This window comes from Medicago sativa, chromosome 8, assembly GCF_051527215.1.
Source record: "Medicago sativa cultivar Bolivia chromosome 8, Bolivia_mono, whole genome shotgun sequence".
In the NCBI taxonomy this organism is placed as follows: Eukaryota; Viridiplantae; Streptophyta; class Magnoliopsida; order Fabales; family Fabaceae; genus Medicago; species Medicago sativa.
Window position 1 is genome coordinate 82,283,409 of NC_140756.1, and position 12,870 is coordinate 82,296,278.

General features: G+C 32.3%; 1 long non-coding RNA gene across 1 annotated transcript; it reads left to right on the plus strand.

Moving 5' to 3' along the window:
• The first annotated feature begins 277 nt into the window (after nt 1-277).
• On the plus strand, nt 278-3,322 carry LOC146902259 (uncharacterized). The gene is made up of 3 exons (XR_015023224.1): nt 278-440; nt 949-1,293; nt 2,718-3,322. It is a non-coding gene; the product is annotated as an uncharacterized LOC146902259 (long non-coding RNA).
• Nucleotides 3,323-12,870: the final 9,548 nt, after the last annotated feature.

Here is a 12,870-nt window from a genome sequence, read left to right on the forward strand (position 1 = left end):
GTAAGTTGGTTGATACGATGCGTAAAATATACGAGGTACGGGTTCAAATGCCGGCCACCACAATAAAAAAAGGGGAAATTAGTCAATTTAGTCTCTGAATGGGGAATGTGTAGTCACGTTAGTCCGCTTAATGCGAGAGAAATTTGCAAAACGATCCGAATGTAGAATCTGTTGGTCAATTTCAGGGACCGACTAACGGAGTCAAGATTCGGGGACTAAATTAACTAACAGTCTATCTCGCGATTATTTTACAATTTATCTGCCACGACTCATTTCCCACTCAAGGTCTAAAGTGAGTGACTAATCTCCCCAAAAAAAAAAAAAATATTCTACTTTACATTTACATAATTTTCCGGCGTAAGCGAGTTGGAACGATAGAGAAATAGGAGTGGCGGCGGTAAATCCTTGTCTTGCTTTTGATTCTTCCACTGGAAATGAAGGTTTGGTCTCAATTTCCTCTTTCTCGCTTTTTAATTTCTTCTTCATAATGTGGTTGACACAAGCATTACTTAATATACAGTTAATTTATGGAAAGTAATACTATATTTCCAACCACTTCAAATTTGATTTTTTTCTTTCTACTAATTATAAGTCTGTTGGCTGTTGTTTGTAATTTGTTAAATATCTGAATACATGATTTATGATCGGGTATTAGTTTTTCATTTGATCCATGTAGTTGTAATAAAAGTTTAATTTGAACAACACAATACAATGATGCCAACAAAATTCCATAGAACCCGAAATTTAGATTAGATATTGATTGCATTTTGCAAAATTAAAGCTGTGGATATGGAATTTTCTTATTATATATACAAATGTCAGCATAGCCAAATTAATGGGAAATACCAAATGGCATTGAATAATTAGTTTCAGCTTAGAGATTTTGCATACTTTTGAGGTATGCTTTGTCAAAAATTTGTTTGATGAGATTCGTAAGACGTGTTTTAGGAAGTGGACTTGGCATCTTCATGGGCTTGTTTCTTGGAGTACTGGACAGATGACTGACAAACAACAGTTTATATATATCAAGCGAAGCCGATGGGGCGTAGGAGTTGGAGTTCTCTCAAAGCATTTGCTCTAAAGGGTATACTATTCTCACTTCTTAGCTGTTGAATGTGTTATTGAGATGGTCTTATGGATTTGGGAATGAAAATATATATTTACATCAAGCATGCGGGTTTCATTCTTCTTCCTATCATTTGGGTCCTTTTCCTTTTCGGGCATGAGCAAAACATGACACCACAAATACTGTTGTTCCTGGCTGTGTTGCAGGAGGTGTGATATCAGCATAAGGTAACCCTGTAATTTGATTCATTTTTTGTCATTTTATTATGTTTTTGGTTTTTCCTGTATTTCAGAAATGACGGGTGATAGACCCTCTATTATTATTTAGGGGAGGAAGGATTAGGAATCAGTTTGGTTCTCTGAATTGGGATTATCTTTCTTTCTTTCTTTCTTTTGCATTTCATTTCTGTTATGCTTCTTGTAAGGAGCATTGCTCTATCCATAGTTGTTTCCATTTTCCTTCAGTCACACTTCATTGTAACAGGGAATTGTCCCTCTGTTTTTGTTAATTCCATTGCAATATCACCCAATATTTCTCATATCTGCTTGTGAACCTGTCAACAAAACGAGCATGCATGACCTGGCGAGGCACTTAGCAAAGGTTTTTAGCTTCACAATTTTTTTAGTTGCTTATTACTTCCTATACTTGGCAGAATATGTTTATGCTCATTCTAAAGAGTATGATGCTTTTCAAACAGGTCAGTTCTTGTATTCTGGGGGAAACCAACTAGTGTTTATTATGAGTCATATATTTTCACACCTCCTTTTTCTTTTCACGTCCCTTCTTTTACCATCATATCCCCCATTACATTTCTCACCTTTCTCTCTTTCCTTTCTCTTTCTATCTCTCTCTTCCCTACACCTCAGTCACACCTACCGTGAGGTGTGAGAGCATAACTTTCCTTATAAATCCAATGCTGAATGACCCAAATTGACTAGCCTAATGATTGCTTCATCTTGGTTTGTAAACCATGGAATCATAAAGTCCTACAAAATATATAAATTCATGTATAAAAAGTTGTCAATAGTGCACGATCAATGGCACAACAGCAACATCAGAGAGCAGAATTGCTGGTGACCGACATTCAATGTTGTCAATCGCGGATAGTAGAAAATAGCAGATCGTTAAAATTCCGCCATATATGCAATAGTGCTATAACGCCAAGTTTCGACCGTGATTGCTCATCACTTCGGGGCGTCTTATTCCTTCACCCGAGATCCATGTCAGTAAAATATCTAATCTAGAAAATCTGTCAAGTTAAAATCACTGGTAAAATTATTTTGTTTAACCCTTTTTCGAAATTGCTTTCAGTTCAAATAAATAATTTAATTTTGTTGATGAAAGATGAAAATAAGGACAAGTGTTTGTAACAAGTTTTCATGTGTCTCTGACAGTAGTATCATGGTTGTAGGGCTGGATATGGGCACTGTAAATGCGATTCTTATTTTACTTGTTCTTTCATTCATCTTGTCCCCTCATTGGTGAAGAAAGTTGTGCATTGGAGGCTGCAGTTTCCAAAGATCAAAAGAAAAATGATCTTTAAAGAGATAAAAGACTTGAGAATTGTTAATGTTACTCGTTATTTCAACCTGTTCTCTGCCTTTTTTCATCAAGAGTTTTGTTAATGATTTCAATGCTTGTGTGCCTGTAGGTGATCCAAATGCTGCATGTGCTGTCTGTGCAGTGTTCTATATTGCGATAGAGAAGTTCCTGGAGTGGCATGAAAAGTGAGTTGACTTAAGTAAAGGACTACAGACAGTATTCGTCGATCAGGAAGACCAACTCTCATTCAAGGAAGTGGATCGTTGACAACAGCAGGCCGGGAAGAAATAGAAAGCGACTAGCTGATTAGAGTCATATGCTAGTATCCATATCACCATTCTTGTCAACATACCCAGATTTCCGGCTCGGTGCAGCCTGCTATAATGTGCCTGATGCTCAGAGATGCCTGCCATGCTCCGGCTCTGTAACAATGTCTTCAGCCTGTCGATGAGGAGGTGTTACTAATATCAAAAGGAAACCAGGGCTCTGTTCGAGACCAATTTTGCATTCTTCTATCAAAGTCGGAGATCTTGATGGAAATATTTTTCACATATGATAGGGCCATGATAGGTAGCACGCAAATTGCAGTACTTATTTCACTTAGATAATTTATTTGTATACAATGTCATTCGTGGATACATTCTCCAAACTGGGGAAAGCTATGATGTAATGACATGATTTAGTGTTCGTTAATTTAAGTAGTTATTTTAGTAATTCTTTCACTTGATAATAGAGAAGAGGGAAGACTAACTGCTTCACTTGATTGACATGTAGAAAATGGTACAAATATACAATATCCTAATTACAATATCAATCGATTGAAAGACATGGTGGAACATCATACGTAACAAATGATAAAGTAAGTCTGTATTTTCTTATTGTTTCTCCATACTGATAGTAGGATTTTTTTCTATGACAGTTGTCCTTACCTGTTCTCTCTGGCTTTGTTTCGGAGTTAGAGGGAAAAAGAAGGGAGGACTTTGTTTGTAGAGTGTTTTTGGAGAGGATGGGGGATGAAAATACTTATGAGCAATCTTTACATTGTTTTGATAGTATTATTATGTGACTAGAAAATAATTAGGAATTTTTTATTCTAACCCTCCAATACCCTCAAATATCATTTCACATTGTGTTTTTTTGAGTTCCTCCATTTTGGAGTGTTTCGATACTGTGAAGCCGGATACGAGATACGATACGGATACGATACGCACCGATACGCCGATACGGGAAAATTTCAAAAATCAAGATACGATACGAGTGAGATACGTTAATAAAAAATTATATAATTAAATGTACAATATAATTATAACCATTTTTTAATATGCAAATATATTAACAAACAAAAGAAATCGAGTCATAGCTCGTAACACATCAACATAAATATAAATAATATTGACGATTAAGAGAGTGATGATTAGTCAATTACATACACAATATATCCCAAAAAGCACCATAAGTGCTATACTATATTTGAAATGAACATTGTTAGTGTTATACTATATCAATCCAAAAAAGAAGCACTATACTCAAGAGTTAAGTTATTTTAGTTAACATTAATTGGGAAGTATTGGGGCGGTATCGATGCGGGATAATTATCGGATATTCTCCTAATACGTATCGGGAAGTATCGTATAATTATTTTTTAAAAATAAATTTTAATCTTCGGATACTCTCCCGATACGTATCGGGAAGTATCGGGCGGGTATCGGTGCGGGATACGCAGGATACGATACATCATCCATTTTGAAGTATCGGGGCTTCATAGGTTTTCGGTCCAATAAAAAGTAGGGGTAATAGTCACTTTAGTCCTTGAATATGTAATTATTAGTCATTTTAGTCCTTCATTGTATCAAAATTTCAAAATAGTCCGTGATTGTGCGTTACGTTAGTCAAAATAGTCGCTTGACACTAAAATAACCTCTCAATGTTCACAATAACTCTTATCATATAGGGACTAAAATGACAATAAACATGTACTTATAAGGACTAATATGACAATAAGTAAGTATATTGGAGGACTAATCGACAATATTAATGAAATATTTTAACATTAAGGACTATTTTGACTAACAAAATGCACAATCAGGGGACTACTTTGAAGTTTTGATACATTGAATAAGGCCGATTTTATTTTGACCACTCATTACAATTTCGGGGACCAAAGTGACTATTATCCCTAAAAAGTAAATAAATTGCCATGCAAAGTGGGGAAACTCTTCCTTTTCCTTCTCTGTTTATTCTAAGTTTCATTCTTCTTTAAACTCCCAAACAAAGCTTAGTAGGTTATGTAATTGTATACTATGCTACTGCTTTGATATTCTTCAGAATTAAGGTGAAGGTGAGTGATAAAAAATAAAAACCATTTTGAATGAGAACATGTTGCTGGTCCATTTTCTCTATTTCCTCGTGTTTTTTTTTTTCTCTCTTGTATTTTTCAATAAGCTATCCAAAGGACATTCACACCTAATTCACATGTAATTTGTACCAGTCACCTTGGACATTAATTTAGATGCTAGATTAGGCCATCAACTTTGTGCTGTTGTGTGCATGATGGTGTCAAAAATAGATTGACAGGTTGTTGACTGATTAGTGATCCTTTTAAGTGATGAAAAATGGATTTTCCCATTTCATATTTGCATGCCATAATGCAACATGGACATCAATCCCACCAAGTAAGTTGGAATCCTCTCCATTTAAAAAAAAAAAAAATAGCGGCGTCATGATAGAAGTGCATCTTCTTTTTAGAATTAGTGGCATTAATTAGACTTCATAACAGCAAAACTATACTCCAAAATCAAGTGTATCTTGTTCGTGCTTGAGTCTTCTAACTCAAGTTTGGTAGTAGGGGTACAATATTCAGGGTGGGCGCTGGCATTGACACTTAAGATTTTGTTGCCACAGCTAGTTCCTTTAAAAGTTTGTCATTTGAAGTGTTTTTTATTCATTTTGTCGTTTGTTAAATTAACATTTGGACAACTTCTGCTATTCCGGAAATAAACTTTCAAAAAACAAGTGTAGTTATGGATGTAAATAGCTAGATATCCAGGAGTGCGCTCCAATAGATAAATATGATATTCATGCTCTCTTCATATCTGTACGGATATCTATTATGCGGTAATCTACATATTTTTAGGTATCCATAGGTATATCTATGGATAACAATTAAAAAAAGTTGTTATTTTTTTATAATTAAATAAAATTTAACAACAAAGTCTATCATATTCATTTTCTTCTTCTTACAAAAAAATAATAACATTCATACATCAGAATAACAATATACATAGTAATATCCATACATTTCATTTCTAACAAAAAAGTTAATCACATTTAACAAAAACAAATTTACTTGACTAAAGAAAAACATGAATAATGTTCGTCACATTGAACAAAAACTATGTTCTTTGATTCAACACAAACATAAATAAAGTTCATCACATTTAACAAAATTAAAGTTCCTTTATTAAAAAAATAGATAAAGTTCATCATATTTAACAAAAACAAAGCTTCTTGATTCAACAAAATCTCGGTTATAAGTTTAATTATGTAAATTTTAATAGAGGGTATGGATATCAACGGATGCGAGATGTCATCAATTCCACATCCGCATCCATTAAATAGCGGATAATTGATTCACTTATTTTATCCAAGAATATCCATTAAGATACTCGCTTCGTGCACTGTTGGGATGTGGATTTTTTTGTCATCCCTAGGTGTAGTATCGAAGACGGGAGGGTCAATACTAGTACCCATTAAGCCGATTAAAAGTAGAGTTAAAATATATTTTTCATTGTTTACCAATAAATATAGGCTAATTATATGATTCATAAGTGAGGCATCATCTTAAAAAAAGTGAGACATGTCTTGCATCATCCATAAATCAAATGGTATATATACAATTTAACTGTACACATTAAACAGAGCCATTATTATAAAGTAAATGTTTTATTTTTTCAATATTTTTTCTATTTTGGATTGGGCGCTTGGAGTTGGCCCAAGCCACGAAGAATCCACGATCCAACTAAGTAAGCAACATTGTGTTGTTCGATGATGCACTAGACAAATCAATGTGATCAAATCACAACCCTTTAGACTAATCCGACGACGATTCATAAAATACGTCGGTAATGTCGCAGCAGAATAGCTATCACAAAACCAAAAGTTTCTTACATGTCATCTATAAAAGGCCTTCGACCCATGATAAAATGTACATTCTCAATTTATTTTAAACAGTTGGCTTCTAAAAACTCTCACTAACTTGAGTGTTAGTGTCATTGCAAATGCATCTCCCCCATAGAGTGGAACAACATTGTCTTCCACCGCACGTGATCAACTCCGGCCATCGTCTTTACGTCCACTCCGAAGTACCTTCCATCTCATATTTCCTAATCAAGTCTAATTATAACTTCCAAGAAAAGAAATAAAACGTCTTTTTGATGTTGATGTGTTGATATTTATCATCGATGAACAATAATCGGCTGTCTTTAGCAAAACAATGAAATCACATTCCGGCTTCCATGTTGAGGTGATGGTGATGCCAAGTCTCAAAGTGACAGACAATTTCATGGAGAGGACGGAATGATACGGTGAATTTATGTGGTCCTTACAGACAACACAGGTTGGAATAAAGATTGAGACACCACGTGTTACTTTGTGTATCACAAAGTTAAGCATTTTGTATTAAAGTAAGCAGCAACATTGCGATAGGAACGGGATGCCATACCCCATAGGAATCACGTGTTACTACCACTCAATCATCTCCCATAACTTCTTTAGCTAACTTGCAATTCCTTTGTACCCCACTAAAGATCATCAATTTGCAAGAAATGGGTCCAACCTTTCCTTGCTTTGCTCATCATGTTTTTGCTATTGGGATATGCTTTCAAAGAGCATTATCTTGTCTCGTAGAGTTCTTTTTTTTTTTTTTTTAAATGGTTGTAATTGTACAAGGTGGTAAGGGTATATTGGCATGTCTTGATTTTGTTAGAAGTAATAATACATAGATAATTAGAGAATAAAAAGAAAATGTGAAAGGGAGAACAATGAGGAAGGATTCTCTTAGGGTTCAATTATAAGATTGCAATTGACTAGAATAATAATGAGTACAAAATAATAGAGTAAATGTATACTACTATGGAATCAAATATAAACAAAAATATAGCAATATTTGGTGGACCAAAGTACATGCACAAGGTAAACTAACTTCACCTTATTATATGTAAGTGCAATTAATTTCAAACTATCGTTCAATAAAATAAGTTGTCGTACAAAATTAAATGAGACAAATGTTTTTTTTGTTGTACAAATGAGACAAATGTTAGTTTAGAAAACATATTTTAATTTTTTTTTTAATATGTTTCTAAAAGATATTAGCTTAGAAATATGTTTCTAAACTAACAATATTTAGAAAATATATTTCTAAACTGACAATATTTTCTTTTGTAAAATATGTTTTCTAATCTAAAACATATTTAAAAAAATTCAAAACTAAAATTCACACATTCATTCAAATTGAACTGTTTTAAACAATATTTGACATAAAATTCATTAATTAAAATATTAATTTAAACTTCAAATGAAACAATCCCAACTTTCTTTTGGTAACCATGCTATTTATTGGTATTGAAACTTGCATTCTATTCTTTGCTTCACTTTGACCAATTGGACCTTTTAAATCTCGACGCTTGCTTTGCCGACTTCCATAAGTTCTGATAACACATGGAAATAACCAAAAAACTCGGCGGTAGTTAACTAATGTTGGGGGTATTTTAGACATTTCCATGTGTTATTAGGAACTTACCGGAAATTAGAAAAACAATTTTCTTAAATCTCTACCATAACTTGGGCCTATAGGACCTTCTAGATATCAATTAATGGTACATTTGTGAGCTTAAAAATCTCCCTTTATACCCACTAGATTAGACCTCATACCCCCAGAAAACATATGAAATATCACTTTTATCCTTATTATAAGAAAATTTTCAAAAATAAATTTGGTCCTATTTATAAGAAAATGTTACAATTTTTAAGGTGTAGTTATTGCTTAAAAGACTTTTTATTCCTTATTTAATGTTTCTTTTTTTAATACTAACTAGTGGATGTTTTTAATGCTTCACAATTTTTTATGAGGGGATATTTGTAAAAATATTTAAAAAGTTACATTAATTAATGATTGTATTGCTTGTGATGACTTTTGGTTTATACTTATGAATTGAAAGCTCAAATTTTAAGCTTTCCAAAACATATTTTCTTGTTGAAGGAACTAAAATTTATGTGTACAGTCTGCTTCTTCTTGACTCCTCCTTCTTGAGACTCCTCAAAAATAAAATAAAATAAAAATGTACTATAAATTCATTTTTGCACCTACATTCAATTTGTAATTTATTAATTTATGTGAATCAATTTAGTAATAAATGTACTATAAATTCACTCTTTAATTTAAAATAGGGTAATCGGTAATGCTATCCAAAGTGTCCCCAAAAGTAATGGTTAAGGAACAATAAAATGAATGGGTCCCACTTAATTAACCTTAATTAATTTGAAAAGCTGGTCAACTTAATTAAAATAGGAATGACAGTATTGAATACTCTTTAAAAGACAAAATTAATATACACGCGCGTTAAATACCATGTTACCGTTGCAGGTACCAACTCTTTTTTACACTTTTTGTTACCGTCGCATACTCTTTCAACAAATTCTCCTTTTACACTTTTTCTATGAAATCCTACGACACCACTTTCTTTTTTCCAGGTACCAGCTCTTTTTGGAATTGTTAATTTATTTTGAATTTATTTAGATATGTTACTAACTATATGCATAGGCCTTCATGAATTGATTTGAAAGAAAAAAATGATTAAAAAAAATCATGTAAAACAAATTGCCTTGAATAAAATTGCAGGAAAGAAAAATATTAAGAAATGAAGGCACCTCATGAATACAATGGGAATGGGGACATTCCTGAAATTGAAATCACAAGGAAAATAATGAGAATTGAGAAGCACGCGCGCGTTGCTGGCTAGCTCTGTAAAGTAAAAGAAATTTGCACTATTAAATACAACTATTTCCTGTTTTAATTAGTTGATTTATTTTCCATTTTAATTGAGGTAAATCAAGTGAAATCTGTTTATTTATTGCTTATTTATTGTTCGCTTATCCGATGCCCTGTGGGCACCGGTTAGACCCTTTAAAATAAGGTCAATCAATTTTTCTAGTATGTTTCTTCATCCGTTCCATAACAAATGTCATATTCTCAAAGAAAAAAGTCCCCAACAAACGATTGTCAATTTAATGTAGCATTGATTTTCATTGTTGAAAAATCCAAGATTAAATTATCACCAAAATTTTCAAGCACAAAGTATGCCCAAAAAATATGTACAAGAGTTACAACTTACAACTGCATCAAATAAATCCTTTCAAAAAAAAAAAACTACATCAAATAAAATAAGATGCTATTACATTCTTTCCACATAGTCCAAACTCCAAACGCAAGCAAGCCACATAACATTCAACCCTATCATGACAAACCTAATTATTGGATAGTAGATCACAAAAATGTTGGACATTGGTTTCCTTTTTTGATGGAATATTGAATAACGTTAGTTAAGGGGTATTGTAAATAATTTGAATCATTTGTTAGTTGAAAGAGTCTCTAAATCGTCTCTTCCATCCACTTTTGAGATTTAGTTTCATTTTTTTTGGCTATTTTAAAATTTGGTTTGGATCCATGTTAAAAATATGTCTAATAAACATTGTCACATTATAAATGAATATGTTACATAAAAAAAGACCTAAAAATGATATGAAGAGCCAAAATTTTGAGCAACTATTTATTGAATAAATACACTTGCAAAGTTGTTAGAGGATATAGGTAGGATTTGATATTCCTTCAACAAAGAAAAAGGTACGATTTGATATAATAAATGACAATTGAAAGTAAGATGGATTGTGATGCATTTATCGCTAAGTTGATAAAGATACGCAGCAATATGTTAAAGAAAACGATGGATGTTAGTATTTAGAACAAAGATGGCCTTAACTTGAAGGCGTGGGAGAGTGAGTGCGAAATAGAAGGGGGCTGTGCTTCTCTGCTGATGTACAGTTTCCCTGGTTGGCTGTTTGGAAAGTCAGAGATTGATGAAATGACATTCAAAAAGAAAATTGAAATCAATGCATAACAGACTTGATTTTGACGTTTCAGATTCTCTAAGTCAGAAGAAAGAATTCATGAACATAATATAAGGAATTAAAATAATCAGCATAGACGCATGCAAGATATAAGGAATTATTTTTCATCCACTCCTTTCCTTTGATAAAAATAAAACCAAAATGGTTTTGGTTTTGTGTTAAGGGTGAAATATGATACTTTATGTTGCTAAGTGGAAAGAGCAATGATACATAAACACCTCCATGTGGCATACACACTTTTAACCTCCACACAAAACTGTGACACGTGGCATTCAATTGAAAGAGAGAGTACTGATAAGGTGAAAAATACTAAATTGCCCCTGCCACATGGGGGTGTATATTGATGGTATGAAAAAATGGTGTCTATGAATAATTATTCAAGTGGAAAAAACCGATCAGAAACTTTAAAGTCCAAGTCTAACATGTTGTTATTGTTTAATTTTCGGTTTGAGTCTGGATTATTTGAAAGTTTAATATTCCACCCGTCTCTTTTTATAAGAACATCTAATAAAAATAATGGGTATTAAGAAAAATTGTTTGAGTAATAAATTTGTCTAACTATGTGTGATTATTACTAAATTATCTTTGATATAAATGCATTCGGTTTACTTCTTATATTCGAAGAGAGATTGATTCTTTGATATGTGTGATTATTAATAAATGTCTTGCTAAAAAGTGTTGCTCAAGAGCGTCGTTTAAGCAAATCAACGAGAAAGAATTTTTCTCTTAGAAGTATAAGTCAAACACATGTAAAAATTATAACTACATAAATTTTAATGCAAAAATTACTACTTTTGGATGCTTAAACAATGTTCTAATGACACTTGCTAGCATTTTTCTTAAAAAAAATCATTGATTAGTTTCTCCAATATAAAAAGTGCATCTCAAAGAATTAGAGGTATCAGAGAGTAATGGGTACTCTGGCGATCATGAAATGGATTTAGGGTCCTACAGTGCAAATATTATGAACTTTACTGTGTTTTTTTCACTTGGAAGCCGTCTAACTCAAATTATATATAGTTGGTTCAAGTAATTCGAGCTAACGTACTCCATTCAATTCATTTCTACTGCCGTACCGATTAAAATGGTCCATCATGAAGACCCAACCTGCATATAATATGATGAGTTCAGTCAACCTTGAGAAATAACATAGCATTAAAAAGAAAAGTTTTTATCAATTTTTTGAAACAACCTGCAAAAGTGCCATCTTCAATCCAGTGCTTTCATGGAGATTCCAACATAGAGAGGGGATCCATGATGGCAAAATGTGGTCCAAAAATTCCTTTTTGAAAAGGCCTTTGTTGATTTATGAGTTGGAGTGTTTTTTGTTTATTTTTGTTATATTATGAGTTGGAGTCAGCTTATACAGGACAAATCTTCCTATAGATTTTTTTTTTTAAAAGCAAAAAAGTCATTTTTTTTACTCCCTTTTGTACTACATAATAAACCAGGTGCCTGATTATAAGATGTGAAAAATAAAAGAAAAAAAATATCTACAATAAAATTTAGGGTAATAATTCTTTAAGCAACCTTTGCTCCTCTTAAATTTTCTAGGTCATACTAACACGTACCCTAAAAGCAACTTTAGCGCATGATGTACTATGATCAAATTTTTTATAGATCACGACAACTATAGAAAACTTGCATTGGAGTAAACATGACATGACAAAGGGTAAACAAAAACTTAGTGTGCAACAATTATAGAACCAACCTAAACACAATCTCAAGCATTGAAATCATTGATAAAAAAAATCACAAGCATTAAATTTATTATTTTATATCATTAATTTTTATATTATTTAGTATTCCATTGAAAATGTAGTTTTTATGTATTATTAATGTATATTTTGTATCTTTTTTAATTTTATCCTTATTTATTAATTTTGTTAAGTCTGTGACAACTTAACATAATTTTTTCCCGCTCATTTGTTGTATTAGGTTAGCTCTAATTTAACCTAACAAATTTCATCTAAAAAAATGCATCGCACCAATTTCATTCCTATCCGCTTGCCTTTTTTTTTTTGCTATCCTCTTGCCTTTTTTTGACAATATTTTGTACACAATACTATAAAAATTCATCT